General features: G+C 30.0%; 2 pseudogenes; one reads left to right on the forward strand and one right to left on the reverse strand.

The window, feature by feature from the left end:
• Positions 1-1,824: 1,824 nt before the first annotated feature.
• LOC114367589 lies at positions 1,825-3,503 on the reverse strand (annotated as a pseudogene).
• A 4,451-nt stretch (positions 3,504-7,954) lies between these two features.
• LOC114425620 lies at positions 7,955-9,550 on the forward strand (annotated as a pseudogene).
• Positions 9,551-12,447: the final 2,897 nt, after the last annotated feature.

The following is a 12,447-nucleotide window of genomic DNA, read 5'->3' on the forward strand; positions in this document are numbered from 1 at the left end:
ATAATTTAAATAAGTGGTTAAAATTAAAATTAGTTAAAATTTAACCGTGCTAAGAAAAAGTGTGAGTACGAGAGAAATAAGTTTAACCATATAATTTAAATATTTAATAAAAAATAATTAAAATAAATTATTTTAATATATAAGCTAGGTGGTATATCCAAAAAAAAAAAATATTTGAAAACAATATCTATAATGATAAAATTCAGGCGTACGCGTTTGAAGGTGACTTTTAAATTAAATTTCCATGAAAAGTTGATCAGATACGATTCAAACATGAGAATTTATAATAATTTTATTTCAAGAAATAATATAAGAATAAATATTCCTTATTTTATCTCCTGGAATTAAACTTTTATAGAAGACTTTTCTCCTTTGATTAGTGATTTTTGTGTATAGTGCACATATTTTATAATAAAAATAAAGTAAATTGAATATTTTTATTGAATAAATATTTTTATAGAATAATATCCTTTGATTAGTCTGTGTTTGTGTTGCTAATAATAAATATTTTTATTGTATTAAATAAGAATAAACTAAAAAATTAAGAGCTTTAACATTAAGAAATAAATTATTGAATAGATTGAACAACAACATCTTTATTGTTAGGAAAAATTACTTCATCTTTATAATTTTCTAATTTCTTACGTAGTTATGCAGATTTGAGGAAATTAATGTAATGTGAAAAGATGGAGGGAGACCAAGTGAAATTTCATCAAAATTCAAGGAGTGTAAGAGTTATTTATCCTTATGGTTATTCTATTTAAAAATATAATTTTTTTTAAAATATTCATTTATTAAATTGCTATAATTTTAAATTCGTTTTATTTAAAAATATATTTTTATTAGATTTTACTTATTTTTTTTCTTATTAAACTTTAAATTAATTAAGATTTCTTTACCTTCACGAATCAAAATATTAAAACAAAAAAAAAAACTAATCATATTTACACAACCCAAAAAGCATGCTGGAAAAACAGATCGATGAAGTGTCTCTGCCATTGCTGTATCATTGCTATTACTGTATCATTGAGGCCACCGTACGTGCCGCCACCTCCAGCGATGACTCTTTTACGTCGTGCCCACAACGCCGCCACCGTCTCCATCACGTGGCTTGTATGTTTGTCGGCAACAGGATCCTGCAGTTTTTTTTTTAAATAAAGAACCGTGAAAAATGATAGAATGATTTAAATTTGGAACCAGATTTGAGTGCTTTTGGTGATAAATTTCAAAGTTTAAAATCTTTTGTTGTTGAAACCTCCTCATTGATTAACGCAGTTGCATAAACTGTTAAGAACATTTTTAAAGGAATTCTTGAGGAAAAAAAAAGTCACTATTTTTTTAAAGTAAAATTCAAGAATCTGGATTCTACCATTAAATAAAAAATTACAAAAATTCTTGCATATTTTATGTGACACCATAAAAATTTATCCAAAATTAAAAAAAATGAGTTTTTTCTCTAATACTCTTAGTAAACATCCATGTTATTTAAGTGTTTTTTCTATTTTACAGAGAAGTGTGTTTTCTATTATTATAAAAAGTGGATAACTGTTCTCTTCTAATATTTAGAATATAAGAGAGTTGTAATTTTTTTAGTTAGTACAGATATTTCTCTAATCTTATAAGATGTGATTATTTCCCAATGAATTAAGGGTTTTCACATGAAAATATTCTACATCAATTTTTATTTTTTGATTCTAATTTTTGTTGTGAGATTTTATCTATTATTTTGGTACTTAAAGAAATTGTTAATTTTATCATTAAAAATATTTTAAGAATGACTTTTCATTGATTAGAAATATAAAAAAATATATTCTGATGGACAATTATACTAAAAAAAGTATTATAAAAAATCTTTGTATATGTGTATCGTAGCTCAACAGTATCACTAATATAGCAGCAGGAGTCAAACATTTAAATTTTCTAATACAAATGTTTCCAACTTTCAATAACGAATTCTGTAAACAAATATCGTAGAAGACCAAAACACCTTGGATCCTGGTTCTCATAAAAACAAGTGTGTAATAACTAAGTTCCTTTTATATATCAATTAAGTAAAACTGCCCAAAAAGAATGAGAGAACACGTAATCATTGAATGTATGTAATTCCTCTCAGAACAGTTTGCTGGCAAATTCGTCTATGTCAAGAACTCCTTCCATGCGATACGAAGCTGATTTAGAAGCAAGTTCCCTCAGTTGTGACACACTTCTTCCCAACTTCAAAGCCATCTTCATTTCAAAGAGCTCCCCATTTTCCCTTCTCTCTAAATCCTCCTCTTCCAAAGTTGATTCAAGAGAACTTTCCAACATCTTGAAGAATCCCCCAGAGGCTCTGTACATTTCAAAAATCATACCTACTTGCCCTCCATGTTCAAAGCTATTAACAGCTGAAGCCAATGACCCAGCAATGAGAGGCACCAATGCTCCCCAATAACCATTATTATTGCCTATAAATGCAGTTCCTGCTGCTGCAATTCCTGTGAGTAAAGGACCTGCAATGGCCAAAGTCTTGTTAATCTTCAAAATCATGTTTCCGAGCCTCTCATAGTCCTCAATGTCTTTTCTCTTCACCACTTCTACAACCTCTTTCAGTTCAATTTCTAGTTCTTCACTCCATCCATTCATTTTGTTTCCCTTTCTCTGTGACTTTCCTTTTCCGTTGTAGGGTTTAGAAGGCCACCACACAGCAGGTTCAAATTTCTTAGGGAATTTCTCAAGCATGGCTCCTAACAAAGGAAGTGGGAAAGCCTTGTCAAGAGCCAAAACCTTCTCCATTGCACCCTTCACATCTTCCTCGGTAGGGTTATTGTTATTAATCCCGAGGGCAATTGCGGTTTCGATTTCGCTCTGAAGGTTCCTGAACAACCTAGAAGCATTGCGTTGTTCCTCCGTGAGTTGTGAGGGTTGGATCTTGTTCATGATGAGTGACATCCCAGTGGCTGCTGAAAACAAAAGTGCTGAAGATAGCTTCAGAGCCAAAAGAGGTGCACCTGCACCTTCACTGCACGTGGCTGCAACACCAGCCATGGTTGTGGCAGTGAGTGTTATCATGTTGATGGAGTTCAAGAGCAGCGTGTTCCAGTTGTTACGTTGCTCGCCAATGTTGTCGTGCATTTCAACTCTGTCAGCTACAGCTTCCAAGATCGCGTAGAGTTGAATGAGGGCGTTAGTGTATGTAGAATGGTGTTGTTCATCAATATCATGTGATGATATTGTGCTGTTGAAACTCTTCTTTTCTGATAATGGAGTTGTGTCTTTTGATTTTAATTCCTCAGCTTGCTTTATGGTACGTATCTTTGGGGCTGAAACATCGACTCTTGGGAGTTTATTTGGGACGTGGATTGCGGCATTTATTTTCTTCGAAGACAAGGAAGAATGAGAAACTAGGGTTGAGGTTTGTATGGAAGCCATGAAGGGTTTTAGTTGAAGCTATTTATTTTTTCTATACGTAATGTTGTTGCTTTTTGTGTTTAGGACACAGTGGGGTGGATGATAAAATAGTTTTTTGTTTTGGTTTTGGTGTTTAGATGCATTCGTTGGGGGTTAGTATTTATATTGAAACCAAAAGGGAAGGCGAAAGGGTCAAAATCAAATAAGGAAACCCAATATGATTGACCAGTTTTTGTATATTGACATAGTCTCTGTTCAAAATTCCCAGCCTCGTTGGTGTGGCTAGTTTTGGCTCTCAACATGCGACGTAGTAAGACCACACTGCAATATTGCGCTAGTTGCAAGACAAAAGAAAATTAGCATGCATGCATCATGCAACAAAGCCTATGACAGCTCCTTTTTTATTTCAGATATTTTTACGTTTTTTTTTTCTTCTTCAATGCATTGGCTATTACTTATGCTCCGTTGGATAGTCTTTCACTTTGAAATTTCTTTGGCCTTACCAAATACGTCTTAAATTGCCCCGCACGATTAATTTTGAAAAGTTGTAGTTTCGTTAGACAATATAATATCTCGCGTGTGGACTTTATGAGCAAATTAAGATTTGAAGAACGAGGAAAAGTAGTTTAAGAGTGAAATTTGGTTTTAGGTAGTGTATAAAATTAAAATAAATGTTAATGAATGTCAACAGTAAATTAAATGTTGCTAAATAAATGTTAAAAGCTAATCTTTATGCCAATATTAGCCGTCACTACATATTTCAGGAGCAAAATCAAGCACACAGTTTTTGATCCGACAAAGCTCAATTTCAGAAATACAATTATCAATTTATCATGTTTTAGTTTGAACCAAGATAATATCCCGCACGTAATTGTGCTATAGATTGACCATTAATAAAAATAAAATAAAAAAAAGTCAAGGAGAAAGTAACAGGGGAAGGAGGCGCGGAGAGCCAACAACGGCAACTCTACGTTGATGTGTCAAGAATACTGTACTAACGAAGATGCTTCGCAATAGCTCATTCTTGGGGAAAAAGCATTATACATTTCATATATGCATGGATAAAAAATATTTACTTCTTCTTTGGAAACAAATATTTTTCTATTTAGAAAACAATTTATTCATTGTTGAAAAAGACAAATTCATTCAATGCACGCTATACTTGGTTATCTTTTGTAACAAGAAATTGTAGAAAAGGGATGGCACCTTTGGCCAATTTTATCACGTGTAGAGACCAATAAAGACGTAATTCAAAGGATTTTACATAATAGATTTATACTACAAGAAATTTTATTCATTCAGAGCTACTTAATTAATTAACCCTTGGGTACCAAGGGGAGCTCAAAGAGATGCTATCAAGCAAAAATTTTAATGGTGTCAAATAAAGTTGAACATAAGTTTATGGCAAAACAAACCAAGAGTTTTCTTTTAAATAATTAACCAATGTGTCAATGCAATATGCAGATATTGATTACTTGTTTAATTTTTTATTGTATAAATCATTGTATTTTTTTATGATAAGTTAAATTATTCATTTCGTCCATATCTCTTATATTTTTAGTTCCTATAGTTTGAAAATGGTTTTTTTAATCCCTATTATTTACATTTTAATTCTCTTTTAGTCTCTATAATTTAAAAATGTTCATTTTAGTCTTTATAATTTGTATTTTAATTCTCTTTTAATCTATATAATTTGAAAGTGGTATCTTTAGTCCCTATAATTTATATTTTAATTACCTTTAATTTACTCCTTACTACAAAAAAAAAATATAAAAATAATTAGCTATAAATTAATTATAAATTATCAATTATTTTTTTATTACAAATTATCTTATAACAAATTAGTTACGAATTACTTGCTAATATTTTTATAATTAATTGTAATTGATAATATTAATCATATGTTGATAGTAAAAATTAAGAAGAAATTAAAATATAAAATATAAGAACTAAAAAAACTATTTTTAAACTATAAAGACTAAAAGAAAATTATAATATAAATTATAAGAACTAAAAAAATTACTTTCAAAATTATAAAAACTAAAAAAATTAAAATATAAATCTTAAAGATTAAAAAAATTACTTTGAAACCAAATTACAGTGCCCAGAAGAATGAATAGGAGGAAATTCTTATAAATACTTTATGATCCGATCGTTTCACTTTCTCGTTATGATGTATGGGTTTTGCTTTCAATAGATACGTATATTTCTAAGGAAAATGCTTTTTAGTACGAATAAAAATTCCTATTGATCACACGAATGACATGAAGTACTCGTTTCTCCACCCATTATAATTCTACTACGAATCTGCGATCCTCGTCTCTTATTGCCCACTTCAAAATCCCATCCTAAATGACATCATTTTGTTGTGAAAACTTTTTTTTTAACACGTAAGTAACCGCAACAACTCTCAAATTGCTTATTGTTGATAACAAATCCCTAAGCAATAGCAACGTGTAAGGATTTTGTTGAACTTAGAATTTTGGAACAATTGATATTCAGATTTTCTTTATTAAGTTTTAATTTGGTGGGATAGTCTCATAACCTAACCAACCAAGAGGTTGGTCCTGATCCCATAACATAACCAACCAAGATTTAATTATCGACCAAGAGAATTATTAACAGTTAATGTTAATGTTCAGTAGTGTAGTGCTTTAAACATGATTGTCTGTAAAAGAATAAAATATACATGTAAAGAGGTAAACAAAAATCATATTCTTTTTAAAATTTCTTTCTTTCTCTTGTAAATCAAACTACAGAAGGACTATTACTTTTCGTCTCCTTCTTTACAATTTCATCCCTTCCTCTAAATCAAATAGTCACACCACTTTTTTTATTCTTGAAAACATTTTATTTTAAAAATAAAATAGACTAAAATATCTTTTTAATCTCTATAATATAAGCTCTTTTAAAAAAATCTCTGTAAAATCAGCTTGTTAATTTTAATTTTAGTCCTTATAATTTTTTCTTTATTTTTCATCTCTCTAAAATTTTATACTATTGATTTTAGTTTCAATCAAATGAGCAAATGTTGGTTTTTTCTAATTTTAATCCCTCAAAAAATCTAATCACTATTTTTTTTATCTAAAAGTTTATTCTAAGGTAAATAAATAACATAGGGATCTAATTTTTTTTAAAGGTATTACATGTTGACATTCTACCATTGGCTAGCGGATATTAGTATAAAAGGAGCAATTCACCTTCCGCTAAAAACATAAGTCACTAACAAGTGTCACTTAATATATAGAAGGGATAAAAAAAATAAAATTTTAATATTTTGAGGAATGAAAATAAAGAAAAAAAATTGAAACTCACTAATTTTACAAAAATTAAAAATATATTTAAGTCAATAAAATGATAAATCAACAAATGTTTTTCAAAATGACAATAATTCAAATTAAAAAAAAAAACTAACATTAAGATGCTGTTTTCCTGATGTTTTTTTTATTCGTTATAGATTATCGTTGGACACTTTTTAAACCAATCTTTTTCTTTTTCTTCTTTCAGAACATATTACGGTGAAACCTTGAGCTAGCTTTAAAGCACGTACCCGCGTGAAGAGGGAAATGGAGCTGCAAACTGCAAAGGATTTGATCATTTGAAATTGAATGGTAGTCTGCAACTTCATCGTTACAGCTAGTCGTTAGTTAGGATCTAGAAAATATGGATAAAAATAAACAAATAAAACTTTAATTATCATACAAAATTAAGTTAATTGTTTATTGAATTTAATATTTTTATATATAAAAAAGTAGAGGGTTTATATTTTCAGAGAAATTTTGTTTGAGGGCCATACTCTCCTTTGAATGCACCCCTGGCCATTGTCAACATGTTTCTTTCCGCTTCAGTTCTGAGTCATTTTTAACTTTTTTTTTATTTCACTTTTACGCACTGAGCACTTCATCACACACACTCACACCATAATTAAATATACCTTCTATGGTCAACAATATATCAACTTACAGTTCTTTGTATCTTTACCGTTATATTTTATTCCTAACGGTCAAAATTATTTGTTCAGGATAAAATAAACACAACCACATAATTTTCTTTTGTGGCTTAAAGTAAATGAGCGAAAATATTTGGAATCCAAACATCTCATCAATATTTCTTATTTTTCATCTCTCTTTATTTCTCTCAAAGTATAAGCATCTAAATGTTCAAGAATTATTTTTCAAAGTAAATATTCAACGGGATGACATAACCTCGGTGATTCCATGTTGAAAATAAAAATATTTATTTTGTGCATTGCACATATTAAAAGACTATTTATTAAAAGAGGTTTGAAAAAAAAAAGTCAATTGAGGTTGTTTCGTCTCATTTTATTTTATATACCTTATAAATATTAAGCGTGTGTTTGAATAAAATCATCAAGGGTTAGTTAAGTTATTGAGATAATCTAATTTAAAAACCCACTCTTATTTCTTACTTATATATTATGAGTATGACACCATCTGTTTCAGTTGACACCCTTACATATTCAATGTTCACTCGCTTAAAACGAGTGAAATTATAAAATAGTGAAATCCATGAAGTGAGAAGAATGTGACATACCAACTACGTGGATTGTTAATGTCCTTTTGGGACAACAACAACAATAATTCACACGAGTTGCAGTCCCAGAATCAGTTACCTGTTGTTCAGTCAAAGGGTGGGAGCAAGATGGGTTCTTTGGCAAAGAAGGGACTCAACAATTATGGTCAAACAGCTCCAGCAACACCCTTTGAGAATCAAGGTTTCTCTTCTTCTGCATTTATCATTACTTTTTTTTTTTTCTGCATTCGTTGACCGGTTCATTTGGGTTGAATTAGGTAATCGCTGCAGGGGTGCTATCAGCAATCAGCGATATTGTGTCTCAGAAACTTACTGGGATACAGAAACTTCAATTAAGACGTCTTCTTCTCAAAGTGGTCAGCTTCTTTTACTTCTTTTTTATATATATTTATTTTACTCTTGTCCTACCTAAGTCCTAAGTAGTATAATATATATATAGTTACCTCAATTTCTAAAATGAGTAAACTACTACTGTCCAGTTGATCACTGATGCTTAAATTGCCCTTCCTTGTAAGATCAATGTGTACTGTATATCTTAGGGTTTATTTTCTCTATTTTTTATGGATTTTGGCATTATTGGTAATTAGGTTTGAATTTCTAGTAAAAACTTTGGGACTTTAAAAAATATGATACTGGAGATTGAGTGAAATTTCAAAGCTGACTGGACTAGTGTTTAAAACATCATTGCATCTGTTAAGTCTGCAAATTGATAGCAATCGGTGGCCAAAATTAGTTGTCAGTAATCTAATTAAAGGTTGAAAAGAGAAAAGAAAAATACTCAAGTTACAAGGTTTGCTCATAGTTAACAGTGTCATTTACACTAAAATAAATTAACTAAAGCATTTGCGCTTAATCTCTCAGCGGAGTGTAATTTTTAAAATAAAAAGGGAAGATGATGTAATTTAAGTATCCCAGAGGAGTGTATTTTATTCTTCTAATATTTGTGTGGAAGAGAAAGTATAAGACTATTCAGGTTGGACTTCATGGGGGTTGGGGTGATAGAAAATTGGAACTCTATTGTCAAAAGCTGATTTTAAAAATGCTGAAATTGATCTTTTTTTTGTTTAACCAAGAGAAAAGTTAACATGTTGCTGCTCATTTTGATGAACTATTCTGCTTGCATAAACCTTTATGTTTTAACTACTACAGTTATGAATGGTTAGTGCTTTTTTGTTGTTATATAGTATATTTATGTATTAGGAATCATATAAATCGTTTATTTCATGCAGGTTTTTGGAGCCGCTTATCTTGGACCCTTTGGACACTTTTTTCATTTAATACTGGATAAAATTTTCAAAGGAAAGAGAGATTCAAAAACTGTGGCCAAAAAGGAAAAACTGCAAAACCTTCTGTTTAATCTATCTATTTATCATGAGCTGAATTCAGGCATCGCAGTTGGCACCTGTGTCATCAATCTGCTTTTCATTGGCAGCACGAAATATCAGCTAACTTATGCAGTACAGCACTTGTGTTTGAAGCACTTCGACTCCAGAACTAAAAAGAATTAATTGGAAGTGAAATAATTTACAAGTATCCTATCAAAAGTGGCAGCGTTTACAAGTCGTGTTACTCATTCGTCCAATTAATATTTGTCACTTGTCATTCTAGATTTTGTTACATACACTAAAAAAATAAAAAAAAATAAAAGAGAATAATAATTCTACAAAATTAATTTTATTATCTTTAATTTATTTATAGATTTTTTTTATTCATTATTAGTATTATAAAGAGATATAACTGAAAAAAATACTTTTTTATTTGTATAATAATTATCGTCTTAAATTATTTTACATAAATTAAAAAGATTAATGAATAAATAAAATAAAATAATAATTTTACAAATAAACATTATCACCATTAATTTATTTTTTTTAGTTCATATTATTAATATTATAGTAGATATAAATGAAAAAAATAATTAATATTATATTAAAAGGATATTTATAACTTATCCTTTTATAATAATTTTTTTTTGATTTTTTTTCAGGTTCTGATTGAACCGTTGATATCTTCTTTTTCAAAAAATTTCTTTTCATAATTTACTATCGATTAGTATTGGAAAATTAATATTTTCATAAACAAAATTATTTACATCAAGAAAGGATCGTAAGAATACACATAGGAATAATAACAAATAAAAGAATTTTAACGTGATTCAACACATTTTATTTCTATCTATGAAATCGTCTCAAAACTATTTCACTATCACAAGAATGATTACAAAATTGTAACCCATACCAAATAGTGTATCACTCTACAAATTCGAGTACCCCACTCAATGTTTATAAAAAATGATAACAATCTCACACAAAGACATTTTTCTCTTAACAAAATGACTGTTTCATAATTTCTTTTCTGACATGCTCTCTTCATGTCTTTGTTTCTCCACTAATTTTCTTCTCTATCTATAGTGGAGATTGTCACCCACTATAATAAATAAGTTCTCTTGAAAGTTGAAACAAAAATAACTGCATTCATTCAACTAAAGTTTATCTAATAAAATACAATCTTCCACTTTACATTTAAGTCACTTAAATCTTAGTAATAAAAATTCAATTTCCAATGTACATGCATCTTATTTTTTAACTTGAAACTCTACATTGAAGATTAGTCATTTTTTAACATCTAACTTCTTTATTTACATATTGAAACATGGAAGTAAGATATAGGTGGAAAGTGTGGACAAATAGAAAAATTCTCGTCAGTGTGGAAAATAGGGTACCCAACTGTGGCATTCCTGGTCAACTATTTGTTTACTTATTAAATAAAAAATGAGATATCCTAAAAATGATGTGTAAATGGCATGCTTGGTTAATAAGTTGTGTATAGTAGCGTTTATGATGAAAAAAGTGGATTTCAGGCCAACCTTGGGTGAATGTGAAAGCAAAAGATAAGAAGGATTATCCATCAGTGCAGTACACAGCATGGACGGTAACATTATGTTACAAGTGTAGAAAATAACAGAATTTACTAGAAGACTATTTTTTTTTTTTTAACTTTAGAACAATGAATTGAACCGCAGACCTCGCCTGTTGTGGGGTGGATAAATCACAAATTCTTGCCTCTTCATTTCCGTGTTGTTTTCCAAAGCTTAGCAGCATTTTTCTGGTATGTGGTTTTTGTTTGCCTTTCCCTCTACTTTTCTTTCCATGACTTGTTAATGATCATTCCCTTTGGTAAACAACAACTAAACTGAGATCAATAATGTGTGTGTATTTTGTTTCGGGGGAATATTCTTGAACCTTCGAGCACGAACTCTGGCATTGACTAAAGCCTGAAGCAAAGAAGATTACTGTTTACAGTCTTACCAGAGTAGTATGCATCAGTTTAAACAATTCAAAAGATCTTCCGTTAAATAGAAGTGTGCCTTGATTTGTTTAGGGACCTTCAGTAGTGACATCTTTGACATATTTTACTAACTTAAAGATAATTTGTAAGAATTTTGTGCATACCAACAATACCTACCAAAACAGGTTTTGACCAAGAAAACAATGCCCCAGATAAAGCCAAAGAGACACAATCTGCTGGGGTTCCTGACAAATAGAAAAAACAAAGAAAAAGAAATTCAAACACCCTGCATCCTAAAATGCGTTTACTTCACATTACAAAAGACAAAAACAAAAACAAAAAACTCAAAAAGCATATAAAAAAGACTAGATTCTTGAGCAGTAATAATAGATCGAACATAACAATGCACTGCTCTCCTAAGCATAATTGTCACACCAAATAACCAAAGGAAAAAGGACAATACTTATATGCAGTTCTCAGAATTAAAATTTCAACTTAGTATTCTATATGACATTTCACGAAAACCATTACTGTATTATACGAATTACCGAACTAAGACTAATAAAAAATAACACCAAAACCACTTAAAGAATGAGTAATGACATCCAAATTTTGTTCATAACCAAATGTGTGAAATTACCTGACACTTGATAAGCATTGGCACCACCAACTTGTGCTGAATACACAGCTAGTGTCTCCCCAGTGGTAACCGAGTGACCACACACCGATCTATTCCTGCATCAACAAAAAAACCATCATCACAATCCTTAAACCAACTCACCCCAGTGAAGTTTTGCCGTGATCCACACACTGGAACAACTCAAATTCACCAAAAATCATGTTTTGAGGAAACATACGATTCTGGGGGCACAGACATGAACATCAAGAAGTGCCTCAACGAGGAATGTGAGGCCAGGAGAGTCAATGCCTGATTCAAATTACATGTTGGTGGAGGTTTCCATTTATAAGTCTGTTGTTTTACTTGCACATGTACTAGACTTGAGTAATTCAACTCACTTTAATGTTGTTTTTAAGATCAATTGAGCAATTTAGTCTTTGGATTTATATGGCAGTCATGATTCAGTCGTTTTGGAATCAAGAAAAATTCAAATAAATCTTAAAAAAAATAGATTTCATTTAAGTTCTTGAAATTAGTTTATTTTTTTTCATTTTGGTCTCTAACCCAAGAACTTAAGTAATGATAATAATACAAGTTTA

This window comes from Glycine soja, chromosome 9 (assembly GCF_004193775.1).
Source record: "Glycine soja cultivar W05 chromosome 9, ASM419377v2, whole genome shotgun sequence".
Taxonomy (NCBI): domain Eukaryota; kingdom Viridiplantae; phylum Streptophyta; class Magnoliopsida; order Fabales; family Fabaceae; genus Glycine; species Glycine soja.